The following is a 14,947-nucleotide window of genomic DNA, read 5'->3' on the forward strand; positions in this document are numbered from 1 at the left end:
AGAATGACACTGGTATCCTGCAGAATACACCACATCTCAAGATGTCATCAGTGTACAGTTAGAAACATTAGGTGTGGTGTTCATATTTTGTTCAGAACAGACCCTCAACTGTTTTTCTTTCTTTCTTCATTCTCCATGCCCTACCCTTCTTCTGCTTCAACATTTGAGATTCCTCTTTGCTTCTTCTTCCTCCCTGTGTGCTCCTGAAGGCTGACCTACATGTTTGACATGTAACAGGTGACTGGGTAGTGCATAATTCCCAGCCCCATGTCAACAGGTGGGGTTTGCACATACTTCCTCGTACAGGCCAGGCCCAGGGAGGAGTGCCTGCCCAAGCTGTTACCTTCCCAAATTGTCAATTCATCACTCTATCAGGGGTTTGGGAGGTGTGACCTGGGGTGTGAACAATCACCTAAGGAAGGTGATCCCCCCTCGGAGGGACCCCAGTTGGAAGGAGCACGCCATTGCAGATGCTGGCAATCATTGGAGATTTCCTCAGAATGAGTCAATCATCATTTCAGTCTATGTCTACAACACACAAATGGAATGAGCCTAAAGATTCAATGACTTTATAGCTGCACCTTGATCCCTCATGGTATCACATACTGAAGAACGTCAGTCCTTTGCTACTGTTAATGTGTTTATTATTCAAAAAAGTGTTGATGCAATTGCAGGCCCTGTGAAATCTCGCTCCGATTTATGTAATGGAACTTTGCTTTTGGAGTCCAATTGCGTTTTTCAGGCCCAACAACTGCTTGCTGCTTCACTCCTCCACAGCTATCCTGTTCATGTTGAGGCTCATTGAATGCTGAATTCTTTGCATGGTATTATTTACACTAGGCTGCTTGGAGGTTTGACTGAGAGAGAATTCCAAACTTAGCTCTCTGATCAGGGCATCACTGCAAGCCATCAGGTAATGAAAAATGTTGATGCAACATTAGTGCCTACATGTACTCTTTTACTCATGTTTGATTGTGTACTGCTTTCACCGAAGATCAAAGTAGATTATGAAGTGATCATGATCCAACTGCACATTCCAAGCCCAATGTGTAGGCATCAATTTCAACATTACAACCAAAGTCACATGTCCTATTGAAACATGACCAAACGTGTTATTTGTGGTATGGTTGCTCCAAAGGGTGATTGCCCACACCATCTCCGTGCTGCATCAATTGCAACGGCGATCATCAGCCGCATTCAGAGAATGTCCCATATATCTTGATGAGCGGGCCATCCAGGAGATGTGGTAGAAGGAAAAAGTGCCTTACCCTGTTCCTTGCAAGTTGTTGGCTAGACAAAAGCCCTGTGTTTTACCATCTGGCACTTACAGTACCACTCTTGCTACACCTTGCTCCATGAATGACCTCACCACCCAGTCTTGCAGCTTCAAATTCAGCACTGCAGTTGTAAATTGCCAAGCATTGCAGTAGCATAACCATTTCCTTCTCCTCCAGCTGTGCAACATATCATCAAATCTTTGCCTCCTGCAGTGAAATTACCTGCTACACAACTGGTAGGCTGAAAAGGAGAAAAGGAATACTCTCCTGATGATTTTTTATGTAACTCCTGCCAGCAAAGTTCTGAGTCTTCTTCTGCCAACCACAAAAGTTCTAAGAAATCAAACAAAGGCAAAAAGTTTTCTCCTTCCCTGGCCTAGAGCTCCTCTTCAATGGTGTCACTGTTTTATACCCTTACCTAGCTGACCTACATTTCACTAGTGCACACTGCCTACCATTTTCCTTACGTAGAATCTGCAGGCCAACCCAGTGAGAACGCCAACACCTCTGTAGATCTCATGGAACAAGATCCTCCAGCCTGTGCACCCTGTAACAGTGAGTCTTCAAAGGCACCGAGGTGACAAACCTTCATTTTTTTCCTCATCCCCTATCACCATTATGCCCCTCCTCCAATGGAACATTAGATCCAAGGAGGAGGAACTATGGCTGCTCTTCTAATCATAACACTCTTTCTCTGCCTCCAAGAAACAAAACTGCATCCTTGGGACTGCTTTGACCTCTCGTATTTCCTTCTGGTCTGCTTTGACCTTCCTACCGAGGACAGCATCCCATCTCATGCTGCTCATCTGGGATGATGTTCATAGCCAAACCATCTTATTGCCAGCTGTTGCAATCCACATTAGCCTTCCTCGCTTCACATTTTCTCTTTGCAACATATACATCCATCCATCATTTGGTGTCACCAGGACAAACTTCCTCCTGCTTACTGATCAACTCCCTCACCTCTGCTCAGTGTCTTTAATGCACACTGTTCCATTTGCAGCTCTTCCTGAATCTGTCAGAGTGTGCCCTCTTGGCTGACCTCAATCAACTCAACCTCTCTATTTTAATAATGGAGCACCCATGTTCCTCTCAGACTCCACACACACCTATTCCCATTTGGACCTGTTGTTGTGCAGTGCCCAGTTTGCCTGTCATCTAGAGTGGTCCATTCACTCTAATATGTACTTGAGCATACATCTTCCATGTGCTATCTGTTTGCTGAACCCTATCCAATCTATGTGTAGACCCAATTGGCAGCTTTCTAAGGCCAACTGGAGGTTTTAGTCCTCCCTGGATACCTTCAACAAACATTTCCCCAGTTGTGATGATCAGGCAGAGTACCTCACGAACGTTATCCTTACCATCGTAGGACATTTCATACCTCGCACTTCATCTCTACTGCGCTGTGCACTGGTCCCCAGGTAAACTGAGGCATGCTGCGATATGAGTTGTGTGTGAAGACCTGCTCTCTGCAGTTTTAACCATCATGCTATGATGTCGAACTGTTTTCATTGTAAACAGTTTCATGCACAATGTCATTGCATTCTTCGCTATAGCAAAACAGCTACCTAGATTTCATTTACTAGTTCTTTTAACAGTTCCACTTCCTCTTCTGTCATATGGGGGGCAGCCTCAATCGCCTGTTTGGAACTAAGGTCCATTCCCTGATTTCCAGTATGACTGTAGGAGGTGATGTCATTGTAGACCCGCTAGCTATCTTGGGCTGCTATTCTGTGGTGATTTTGAGCTCCACCCACTATCATCCCACCTTCCTCCCACGGAAATGAGTTGAGGAGGCTTGGGTGATACCCTTCTCCTCTCAGAGTAGTGAATGCTACAATGCTGCCTCTACCTTGAAGGATCTACATCATTCTCTCACTTCATCTCGATCTTCCACCCCAGGGCCAGAAGATGTTCACATTCAGGTGTTGCAGCACTTTTCTATCACAGGCAAGCACTTTCTCCTTCATACATACAATCGCATTTGGGCAGATGGCACATTTCCCAGATGCTGATGTGAAGTCATTATCGTACACATATCTAAGCCCAGTAAAGACAAACACCTTGCTTCTAGCTACTGCCCCATTTCTCTCATCAGCTGTGTTTGCAAGGTGATAGAACGTATGATTTATGGCTGGTTGGTATGGTGGTTCAAACCTCACAATCTACTAACCACTGCACAATGTGGATTTCGAGTGCACCATTCTACTGTTGGCCAGCTCATCACCCTGTCAACCCATGTCATTAACCGTTTTCTGACAAAATACCCAATGGTGGCCATGTTTTTTAATTTGTTGAAAGCCTACAACACCTGCTGGAGGACTGATATCCTCTGTACTCTATACATGCTCTGTTTCATTCAGAAATTTTTAAAGACCAGGTATTCAAGGTACGTGTGGGTACATTCTTGCCAGACACCTTCATCCAGTAAAATGGGGTGCCTCATGGCTCTGTCTTGTGTGTCATACTCTTTGCTACAGCCATTAATCCTACAATGGCCTGTCTCCCACCAGATATCACCGGCTCTCTTCTTGTCGACAATTTTGCAATGTATTGCAGTTCTCCACATACTTGTATCCTTGAGCAGCATCTTCAGCAACATCTTGATCGTCTTTACTCATGGAGTATCGACAATGGCTTTAACTTTTCCACTGACAAGACAGTTTGTATGAATTTCTGGCAGCACAGTCTCTATGCAGAAGCTGCCGGACAACTGCTGTTATACCAGTGTGATGTTCTCCTCAGAATATATGCTTGCTGTTTTGTCTCCTATGCCTAGCCACCCATCCTGCACCTCCTTTTTCAATGACTCCCTTGACTGCCAGTATGGGGCGCATCCCTCTTCTCTGTTATTTCCCAGAGTTTGCTTTCAGCACCTATTCCAGCAGCTTAACTTCACACTCCCTACCACTTTCCAGGTTGGTATCAACTGTTCACCACCTTGGATTACGTGGCGGCCTGTGTTTATTTTGCACTTAATTTACTTCCTAAGCAAACTTCTCCTGATTTGATCTATTGTAGTAAGTTTCTTGACCCTTGCACACAACATATTGACAGCACCTTTGTGTACAGTAACGGTTCTAAGACTGACTTAGGAGTCCTGTGTGCTTTCATCATTGACACTGAATATTTTCAGTATTGGCTTCCAGAATACTGCCCAATATTTACAGCAGAGCTCTTCACCCTGTATCAGGCTACCTAATACATCCAGCGAGACAAGTTTTTATTTGTGTCACATTCCAATGCTCTCCTTGCCCTTCAGAACCTCTGTGTGCTGTACAAAGTCCATCTCTTGGTGCAATGGGTCCATGGAGGCTACCATTTTCTCTCTGTTGAGGGAGACACTGTGATGTTCATACAGGCTCCTGGTAATGTCAGTCCGATGGGAAGGCTGCTGATGCTGCTCACAAGGCTGCAGTCCTCCGACCTCAGTCCGCTAGCTCTTCCAACCCTTTGGATGATCTCTATGTTGCCGTCCATTGCTCTAAGCACTATAGGATTTAAAATATGAGATCATCAGTCCTCTAGAAGTAGAACTACTTAAACCTAACTAACCTAAGGACATCATACACATCCATGCCCAAGGCAGGATTAGAACCTGCAACAGAAGCAGGATCACAGTTCCGGACTGAAGCGCCTAGAACCACTCAGCCACAGCGGCCAGCTTGGCATCACCATTGGAGCATTCTTCATGGGAATGTACTCCAGGGAATTAAACCTCTCCCAGTGGCTTGGCCAACCTCATCAAATGAGGATATCATTTTTGCTAGGTTGCATATTTGGCATTGTCGTTTTAGCCAGTGTTATTTGTTAAGTGGTGATCCCCTGCCACTTTGTGCTCACTGTCATCAACCTTTGATGATTTGCCATTTCCTGACTGAATATCCTTGTTTTAACCACTTACGTTCTCATATATGTTTGCTTTCTGATTTGTAGGCCGCATTAGCAAAGGATGCATGGGTTGTTGACCATGTTTTACTTTTTATCCTTCATAACAACATGGCGAATGGCATTTAATCTTCGGTTCAGGACCACCACTGTCTCTACAGCATATTTTGTGGACCTTATTCTTAGCTCGCTTTCCATCAGTCAACTGGGCTTAATGTATAGTCTCTTTTAAGTTCTGTTACTTCTTGATATTCTAAGGTTATGACATGGGAACATATGACCATAGTTGCTTTTGTGGCCTAAAACAAATAAAACACACACACACACACACATTTTACAAGCTTCCCAAAATCTAAAAACCCAACAATCCTAGATCTCCCATTGTAAATGGTTACTATACTCCCATTGGAAGATCTCTGCTCTTGTTGACCAGCACCTCCAACCAGTTACCTGTAGCTTAGCCTCTCATATCAAACATAAAAGCCACTCCACTTAGTAATTCTCAGTATCCTTACCCCATTACCACATGGATCCTTATTTTTCACAGTTGATGACTGTGATGCCATCCAACACTACTGATCTCAATGTCCTTCTGACATAAACCCACTACTTCATTCCTTCTAAACCTTACCAATTACATCCTCACACACAAATACTTCTCCATTTAGAGGAAGGTACACTGCCAGGAAAAAAATCTCAACACAAAAAAATAATTAATGTAGACATGCATGCACTGTGTTGTACAACTTCTTGATGTCAGTTTATGGGATGGAGCTCCATGCTCTTGCACTTGATCAGTCAACACAAGGATGGTTAGTGCTCCTTGTGGATGACACTGGAGATGTTGTCTTATGATGTCCCATATGTGCTTGATTGAATGCTGATCTCGTGATTGAGTCGGCCAATGCAACATTTCATCACTCTGTATAGCATGTGGGGTTACAACAGTAGTACATATGTGAGCTTTATCCTGTTCAAAAACATTCCCTGTAATGCTGTTCGTGAATGGCAGCACAACAGGTTGAATCACCAGATTGACATACAAATTTACAGTCAGGATGCATGGACTAATCATGTGATTGCTTCTGGTGTCATACAAAACCGTACCCCAGATCATAACTCCAGATTGAGGTCGTGTGTGTCTAGCACATGAACAGGTTGATTGCAGGCCCTCAACAGGCTTCCTTATAACCAACACGCATCCATAAGTGGTACTCAGGTAGAACCAGCTTTCATCTCAAAACACAACAGACCTCCACCCTGGCCTCCAATGAGCCACTTGACACCACTGAAGCCACAAATGACAGAGGTTTTGGGGTCAGTGGAAGGCACACTACAGGGCATCTGGTTCAGAGCTGTCCTTGAAGCAACCAATTTGTAACAATTCGTTGTGTCACTGTGGTGCTAACTGCTGCTCAAATTGCTGCTGCAGATGCAGCACAATTCACCAGAGCCACACACCGAATATGATGGCCTTCCCTCTCAGTAGTGACATGTGACCATCCAGAACCCTCATCTTCTTGTGACTGTACTTTCTTGTGACCACTGCCGCCAGCGATTATGTACAGTGGTTACATCTCTGCCAAGTCTTACTGCAATATCACAGAAGGAACATCCAGTTTCTCATAGCTCTATTACATGAACTCGCTCAAACTCAGTGAGGTGCTGATAATGGCATTTTGTTGCCTTAAAGGTGTACTTCACTAACATCAACTCGTTATGTTTAGTCCTAAAGGTCACCAATGCTATGGTCATTACAGCATGTATTTAATGAAACCTGATTTGCATCCTCATAGTGGCACTACTAGCAGCCCTCTTATGTGACTAGCATGAAATTTTAATAGACATCATCTTTCAGATGCAGAAACACATATACCAACTTTCATTTGTGTCACACAACTCCCTCTTGGTGCTGCAATTTTTTTTCAGTCAGTGTATTTAAGCAAATCCTCAGTACAGCCATGGGCACCTGCATGGTACCCTCCTCTTCCTCTTCCAATCTGTTCACAGACCATCCAGAGAAGAATCCTTCCTAGAACCCCAAAACTCCAAATCTCTTGTCTGTTTGTGATTTATTATTGATATCTTCATGATCTGGACCTATGGCCAAGATATCCTATCTTCATTCATCCACAACCTTAATACCTCTCCCATCTTCTTCATCTGGTCCTCTTCAGCCCGATGTGTCATATTCCTGACATTTACTTCCACCTTGCTGATGACTTCATCTATTCTCTGTCCACATCAAACCCACTTATCACCAACAATACCTACTTTTTGAACACTGTTACCCTTTACACACCAAACAATTGTGCCCATGTAGCATGGCTACTTGTGGACAGCATATCTGCTTTGACGATAATCTGTGACATACCCATAACCTGTTGATGCACTTGGCTCCATGTATCTCAAAGTCTCATATTTCATGGTTTTGAAATAATATGCTGAATATCAATTCTATAAAGGATAGTGCAAAATTATGTAGACCACACAATAGTTAAATTTAATACTGGATTCTCCTATTTTATTTGCAATATAGCAATGTTGATGGCCAGTTCCAATTTTAAAGATCACAGTTTAGACAGGTGAAGAGACACGCACCTCTTCCTTCACAAACATATCTGGGTGAGAATTAATTCAACCACTAATCAGAGTCACAATGTTTATTGAATTTAATAGTGGCATAATATGCAGTGACAGCAATATGCAGTTAACAGTGTGCTTTATATAACTTGCTATACAATCACCGAAACGAATTATACTGTCCAGTAAGATGACACTTTGCATTTACATATGTGACACATGGGTGTCATGCAGATGATGTCAAGCACAGATTTTCACATGAGGTATTAGGTCTTTGATATTTACCCTGGACTTTGACTCTGAATGTTATAGTATGTTTCTGAGAGCTAGGGTGTCACAGAAATTTCTGATGCATTGATGTTGTTCGTTTGGTATTACTTCCATGAGTCTAACACAACTCGACATAGAGATGTTACCTGGTTGCTCAACATTCACAGACTTTCACTTTAATCAACACAGAGATGTAAGCACCTCACTAACAAGTTAAGCTCTGCTTGCTTTGCATTATGCATAATTAGTACTGTGTGTAGTAGAGAGTGTAGCAGAACTGTCTACTTTGCTTACATCCATTCAGCTATCACCTATGGCCTAATCCTCTGGGGTCATAATAAGGCAAACATGAAAACCATATTCAACTTACAAAAATGGGCTGTTAGAATAATTTCAAACAGTCCAAGGCTAACACCTTCCACACAGTTATTTCAACACTTAAATATTCTACTCTTACCGTACCTTATATAAAAAAGGGTTGTTAATATAAAAATGCACATTGATAATTATAAAACCAACTAAGATCCTCATTCCTACATTACAAGAATGTGCAATGACATCCACATAAAAAGAGTAAACAAGGCTTTAACACAACAACAAACCAAAATTCAGGGTACTATTTTGTACAACAAATTTCCAACTCAGCTAAGAGAAATAAAAACATTGTCTACATTCAAGGAAACAATATTTAAATTCTTAATGACCAATTGTCTATTACAGTATAAATGAATACCTGCCCTTGTAGCAAGTAGCTACATTCATTTACTATAAGTTAATAGTACCACAAATCAAATGCTTGCCACAGCCTCAATGAAAATTTTTCTGAACAAAAGTGTTAAATCAATTATTTACTTGTAATGTATTTCATGTAAAAGATCCTTCTCATACTTTTATATTGTTACAGTAATCGAAGTTGTACTGCCCAAAAATATTGTAATGGGTACTGTGGTGTGCATACTGTAAGACCTTCGGTACCCACACCATCAAATTATTTGACTTGTCGCTCTAACGAAGTAGGCGAGTGTCAGCAATATGTTTAGTGGTCTTATCGTGGTGTGTTTATCTTCTGCCGTTAGGTCAGATGATAGAAATGCCACTTGCACGCTTAGAGTAGCAGATTGACGGTGACCAACTTTAAACAGAACTTGATTAATTTTCACACACATTTATTAAAATAATAAAAAATATAGACATCGCATAACTTGATTCTGGATGCTTTTTAAAATTGACAATCTGAAGTTCCTTTGGTCTTGGTACGTTAATCTTATTCTCACATATCTCTGATACTTGACAAAATGTCTAGTCATTTATCTTCATGGCTATGTACAGGAATATGATAATCTTATTAGGCGCAGACTGAAACTTGACTATATACTGGTACAGACAAGTGCAGACTAATGCAGACTGGTATGGCCTGGTGCAGACAAATGCAGACTGACTAATCGGAGGTCTGTACACTCGTTATAATACTTCGCGCGTTCAGGTATCACTGCGCAAGTGTGATCCGTGAGGAGAAAAAGGTTCTACGTTAGCAGCAATCTCATTGGCTGCATTACAATGTACATTGTCGCTGAATGAATAAACTACTACTACTAATACTACTACTACACAGAATGTTGATTTTTTTTTTGGGGGGGGGGGGGGGGGCTATTTAAAGGCAGGCACAAGAACATTATGTGATTTATGAAATTACTTAATGTTTTTAAATTTTGCTAAGTTAGATTTCACTATTTTGTGTGGACTTGAGGGCTTTACTATTATCTCGTTTATGAAAAATGTTTCAGGTTAATAAATGATAAAAGCATGTGGAACATCATTACGTTTTCATAGTCTGAAATCCCCTATCTACAAGTAGGGCACCTATCCTGAAATCCATATTTTATGATCTTCAGTTATCCAAAATCTTAATTAGTGACTGAATTAATTAGTGAGAGTTGTTCTCTGATTCAGAAACAAATACAGCAAAAAAATTATATCATCTAAGTTCAAAATCTTGCCAATATTAAAGCAAAATAGGCCATTCAAATTATGAGTGTCCAAACATTAATTAGCCATAACATTTAATTTCTGAGACTTCTAGTGAAACCACACCACTTTAATCAGGAAGATAAATACAAACAATTGAACAACAAATTTAAATGGTATTTCACATAAATAAAAATTTTACATATTCCTGTATATCTTACATATTGCGTGTGTGACAGCAATAAATACAGGATGAAAAAGTGAATGAATTACGAGGTGCATTCAAGTTCTAAGGCCTCCGATTTTTTTTCTCCGGACTGGAAAGAGATAGAAACATGCGCATTGTTTTAAAATGAGGCCGCATTCATTGTCAATATGTCCCACAGATGACAGCACCATATGGCTGCCCATGTGGCATGTTGCCAAGCAATGTTGATGCGCAACGACAGCATGAATGGGACTTTCTTTTCGTCGGTTGTGACAATGGATGAGACGTGGATGCCATTTTTCAATCCACAAACAAAGCGCCAGTCAGCTCAATGGAAGCACACAAATTCACCGCCACCAAAAAAATTTCAGGTAACCGCCAGTGCTGAAAAAATGATGGTGTCCATGTTCTGGGACAGCGAGGGCGTAATCCTTACCCATTGCGTTCCAAAGGGCACTACAGTAACAGGTGCATCCTACAGAAATGTTTTGAAGAACAAAGTCCTTCCTGCACTGCAACAATAACGTCCGGGAAGTGCTGCGCATGTGCTGTTTCACCAATGCACCCGCACATCGAGCTAACGTTACACAACAGTTTCTTCGTGATAACAACTTTGAAGTGATTCCTCATGCTCCCTACTCACCTGACCTGGCTTTTTCCAGCAATGAAAGACACTCTCCGTGGCCGCACATTCACCAGCTGTGTTGCTATTGTCTCAGCGATTTTCCAGTGGTCAAAACAGACTCCTAATGAAGCCTTTGCCGCTGCCATGGAATCATGGCGTCAGCATTGTGAAAAATGTGTACGCCTGCAGGGCGATTATGTCAAGAAGTAACGCCAGTTTCATCGATTTTGGGTGAGTAGTTAATTAGAAAAAAAAATCGGAGGCCTTGGAACTTGAATGCACCTCGTACAGTTATTCGTGTGGGCAGAAAACACAACAGTTGGAGTATTTTACAACTTGCTACATCTCTTCACCCTCCAGTTGAATTAAACAGACTGTTATTGACAATTAGCTTACTGGATAATTCAGTGGTCTGTATCAAAATACATAAAAAAGAAACAATGTTATCATAAGGCTTTAAACTAATTTTCAAATCAGGTATCCTAAATAAATGTTACCTAACAGCTTCCCTTGGCCATCTTATGACATAAAATTTTACAAAATTTCTAAACATACAAGTGCATAGCATTATATGTACATAACTATAATATTTCAAAACACATTAATATCAGAGAACTTCATGGGCCATAATTTATTCTTGATATTTCCAAAATTTTTCACTGTGTTAACACAGTTCATTACTCATTATTGGCACCATCTTCACAAAAACCACTCTCACAGTTTGCTGTAGGTCCTTTCTGTGGTTTCTCCTTCAAATTTTCACTCACATCCATTGCATTGTATTGTACTGATGCAAAGTGGTGTTCAGCATTTACAAACATGAATAGACAAACAAATTTTCTAAATTAGTGCACTAGTAATTCCTATCTCTATATTTCTAGTAAGAATGATTATTCATTAATTGGAAATTTATTTATTATAAATGAACATAACTATCAGTATAATGTCACACAGAACATTTACAACAGCACATGTATATAAATCAAATGAGAATGGAAGCTGCTTTATTTACTCAACTGGTCTCCTCTGACTCTGGCCAATTAACCTTCTTGAAATGAAGTTAGTGAAATACTCTGCATGTTTAATTCCTGTTAGGAAATAGTAACATCAAAGAAATGAACTTTGCAGCAATTTATATTAAATAAGTCACTAAATAAATTAGTAATTCACATAGCTTCATTAAATAATTTTCAGTATTTTATCATTTTTTTATAGAAGAATCACTTTGTTTCTGAAAACAGTACTGTAATGTCCAGCAGCTTCTCAACAAGTTATGTCATATTTCTTGGGCATGTCATCACAACAAAAGAACATTCTCTTGTATATCCTTTCACTTTCCAATTTATCAATGCTCATTATACTGCTTATTTATTCCCTTACAAACATGTTGACTGAAGAGGTACTTTTGCAAAAGAAGCTATTACAAAGACAGGATCCCTAATTCTTGCTGTTTCATATATACTTCATAGTACTTCATATTCACTTTATATTTCACCAAATCATTATTATATACTTCTCCATTACATAATACATTGTTGCTTCATATATTTCATTCTGCTTGGCTTTATACACAAAAAAAATGAATCTATTTGATAGTTCTCAACAGAAACCACCCATATTAATGGCAAGCTCTCTATCACATAGCAGAGAAAAACTAATTCAAATGATCACTTTATTTTTCTCATGTCTGATGAGCAAGTCTCTGACGCACTTTGTTCTCCCTGAAATTTAGTGTATGCAACATTTATTTTTACTGCAATATTCTTAATCTTGGCCTGAAAGACTTATAATATGGTACACATGTATTGAAAAGATGAACTTTCATTCAGACAACTGAACGTAATTACATTTTACATTGGACCAATGACTTTCTGAATTTCATATACTTAGGGGATGTTGGGTTAACTGCTCCTCAAAGCTAATTGGACCATCACAATTATAAACAATTTAAGAGTAAAAATTATTTTTTTTCCACAAATATGTTCCATTAGGTGGGCTGTACTGTGTGAGCTAATATGAATGTTGTCTATTAGCCACATTTGCAGATATAGATAAAAAACTGAAATCTGCTGGTAAGAGTAATTTATTTTTGCATTTAACAATTTCTCCTACAGTTTTACTTGTTTGAGTTAGGTTAAGTGTTTATTGCTTTATGACACTCCATCAAATATGAGCTGTGGATGGAGTCATTTTCCTTTCATGTTGAAGATCGTTGATAAAGTGAAGGTGGAATTAAATGTATCAGTAAAATCTGTGGTTAAGGGGATTGGTTCAGTTAAATCCAAACAATTTTATACAAACATCTAATAAATTACATAAATGTAAGCTTTGCACTTTCAAGTAAAAACCATTTCTCACGCAGTTTCATTTACTTTCTGTCGGAAAATGCCTGGAAATTCAACTTTATGTTGACCACTAAAGGCTAAATATAGGAGTGCCTGCTCTGATTTCATGAGTAATTTCAAAGAAACACATTCTAGTGCCCAAGAATTACCACATATAACATTACAGCCCTTGTTGGTTTATTGATTTATTGATCGATCTTTAAGCAATTTTTATGCAATTGATGTTGCCATTTTACATACACTATATAATTACAAAATAAGTGATACATTTTTAACATTCTGAATGAGTAAATATGTTTTATACTGCACATGTTTAGTAGTCATTAAACATAAATGTGTCGTGCAGAATGTGTCATGTAACACAATACACATGCTAAGAGAAACATTTTAACAAATATAAATGAGACAGGCTTAATACATGTTAACCATTGGGGAAAATGCATTATGTAAATAAAGCACAACAGCATAGTACAATAACGTTTTCAGAAGAACTTATGTAATAGGGTGGTCATGTCATACAGCAGTTAACTATTGAGTAAAAATACATTATGTAAATAAAGGACAACCACATGATACAATAACATTTTCAGAAGTGCTCATGTAATATGGTGGTCATGTCATACAGCAGTTTTAATAGATTACATCATTTTTATTACATACTTTAAATTCTTCTATTGTATAGGATGCTTTTTGTCCAAGCCACCTTTTTGTAATATTTTTGAAGACATTCAGTGATACACTGTGTGCTGTAGGTGGTAGCATGTTAAATAATTGTATCCCTGTGTATGTGTAACTGTTTTGGGTTTTTTGAAGCCTAGTAATTGGTGTAGCATTTCCTTTGGTATTTATTGCCTCTGACATTTGTAAAGGCACAGTGTAATGTAATGTAATAGCATCCTACAAAAATCACTTTCCAATTTATCAATGCTCATTATACTGCTTATTTATTCCCTCACAAACATGTTGACTGAAGAGGTACTTTTGCAAAAGAAGCTATTACAAAGACAGGATCCCTAATTCTTGCTGTTTCATATATACTTCATAGTACTTCATATTCACTTTATATTTCACCAAATCATTATTATATACTTCTCCATTACATAATACATTACATTAGTAGTATCAAATATATCAGTTCACACATATTTAATTACTATGATTTTTTATCGTCTTACGTACCAGACAGACATCTCCCAATTTGGCAATAAATAACAAATATTTCACTGGGAGGACATGCAAGCACATCTGCAGATGACAATGTTGAGAATCTTGGACAACAGCCAGAAGATAAGCAACCAGAAATTACACATACATTATAAGTTTGGCAATGTACTAAGACGGGTGCAAGGAAAACAATGAGACATAGAAGGAAACGAAAACAAACTGTCCTTAATAGTACAACAGTTCAACAATGGACAGAGGCAGCAGCAGAAGACAGAAGAGCACAGTTATTGCCAAAAAGGCATAAATTAAATTAAGTATGCCAAATACTGGCAGAAAGCAGCAGTAGCTCTGAAGATCCTGATCATGTCCAGTACGTTGATTCCTTTGATGCTAACTTGTACACAAGTGGCTTTGAAAATATTGAAACAGTGCGGAAAGGTGACTTCATTGTAGATAAGGTACAAGATAAAACTGCCACAAGTAGTCACAAATTTGCTGGAGTGATTAAAATGTATGTTGATGACTGTGAAGTAAAATTATATAAGACAGTAGTTTATAATACAAAATATGCAGTTGCAGAAAAAGAAGAAGATACCTTTGTTGCTTCAAATGAAATAAT

This window comes from Schistocerca cancellata, chromosome 4, assembly GCF_023864275.1.
Source record: "Schistocerca cancellata isolate TAMUIC-IGC-003103 chromosome 4, iqSchCanc2.1, whole genome shotgun sequence".
NCBI lineage: Eukaryota > Metazoa > Arthropoda > Insecta > Orthoptera > Acrididae > Schistocerca > Schistocerca cancellata.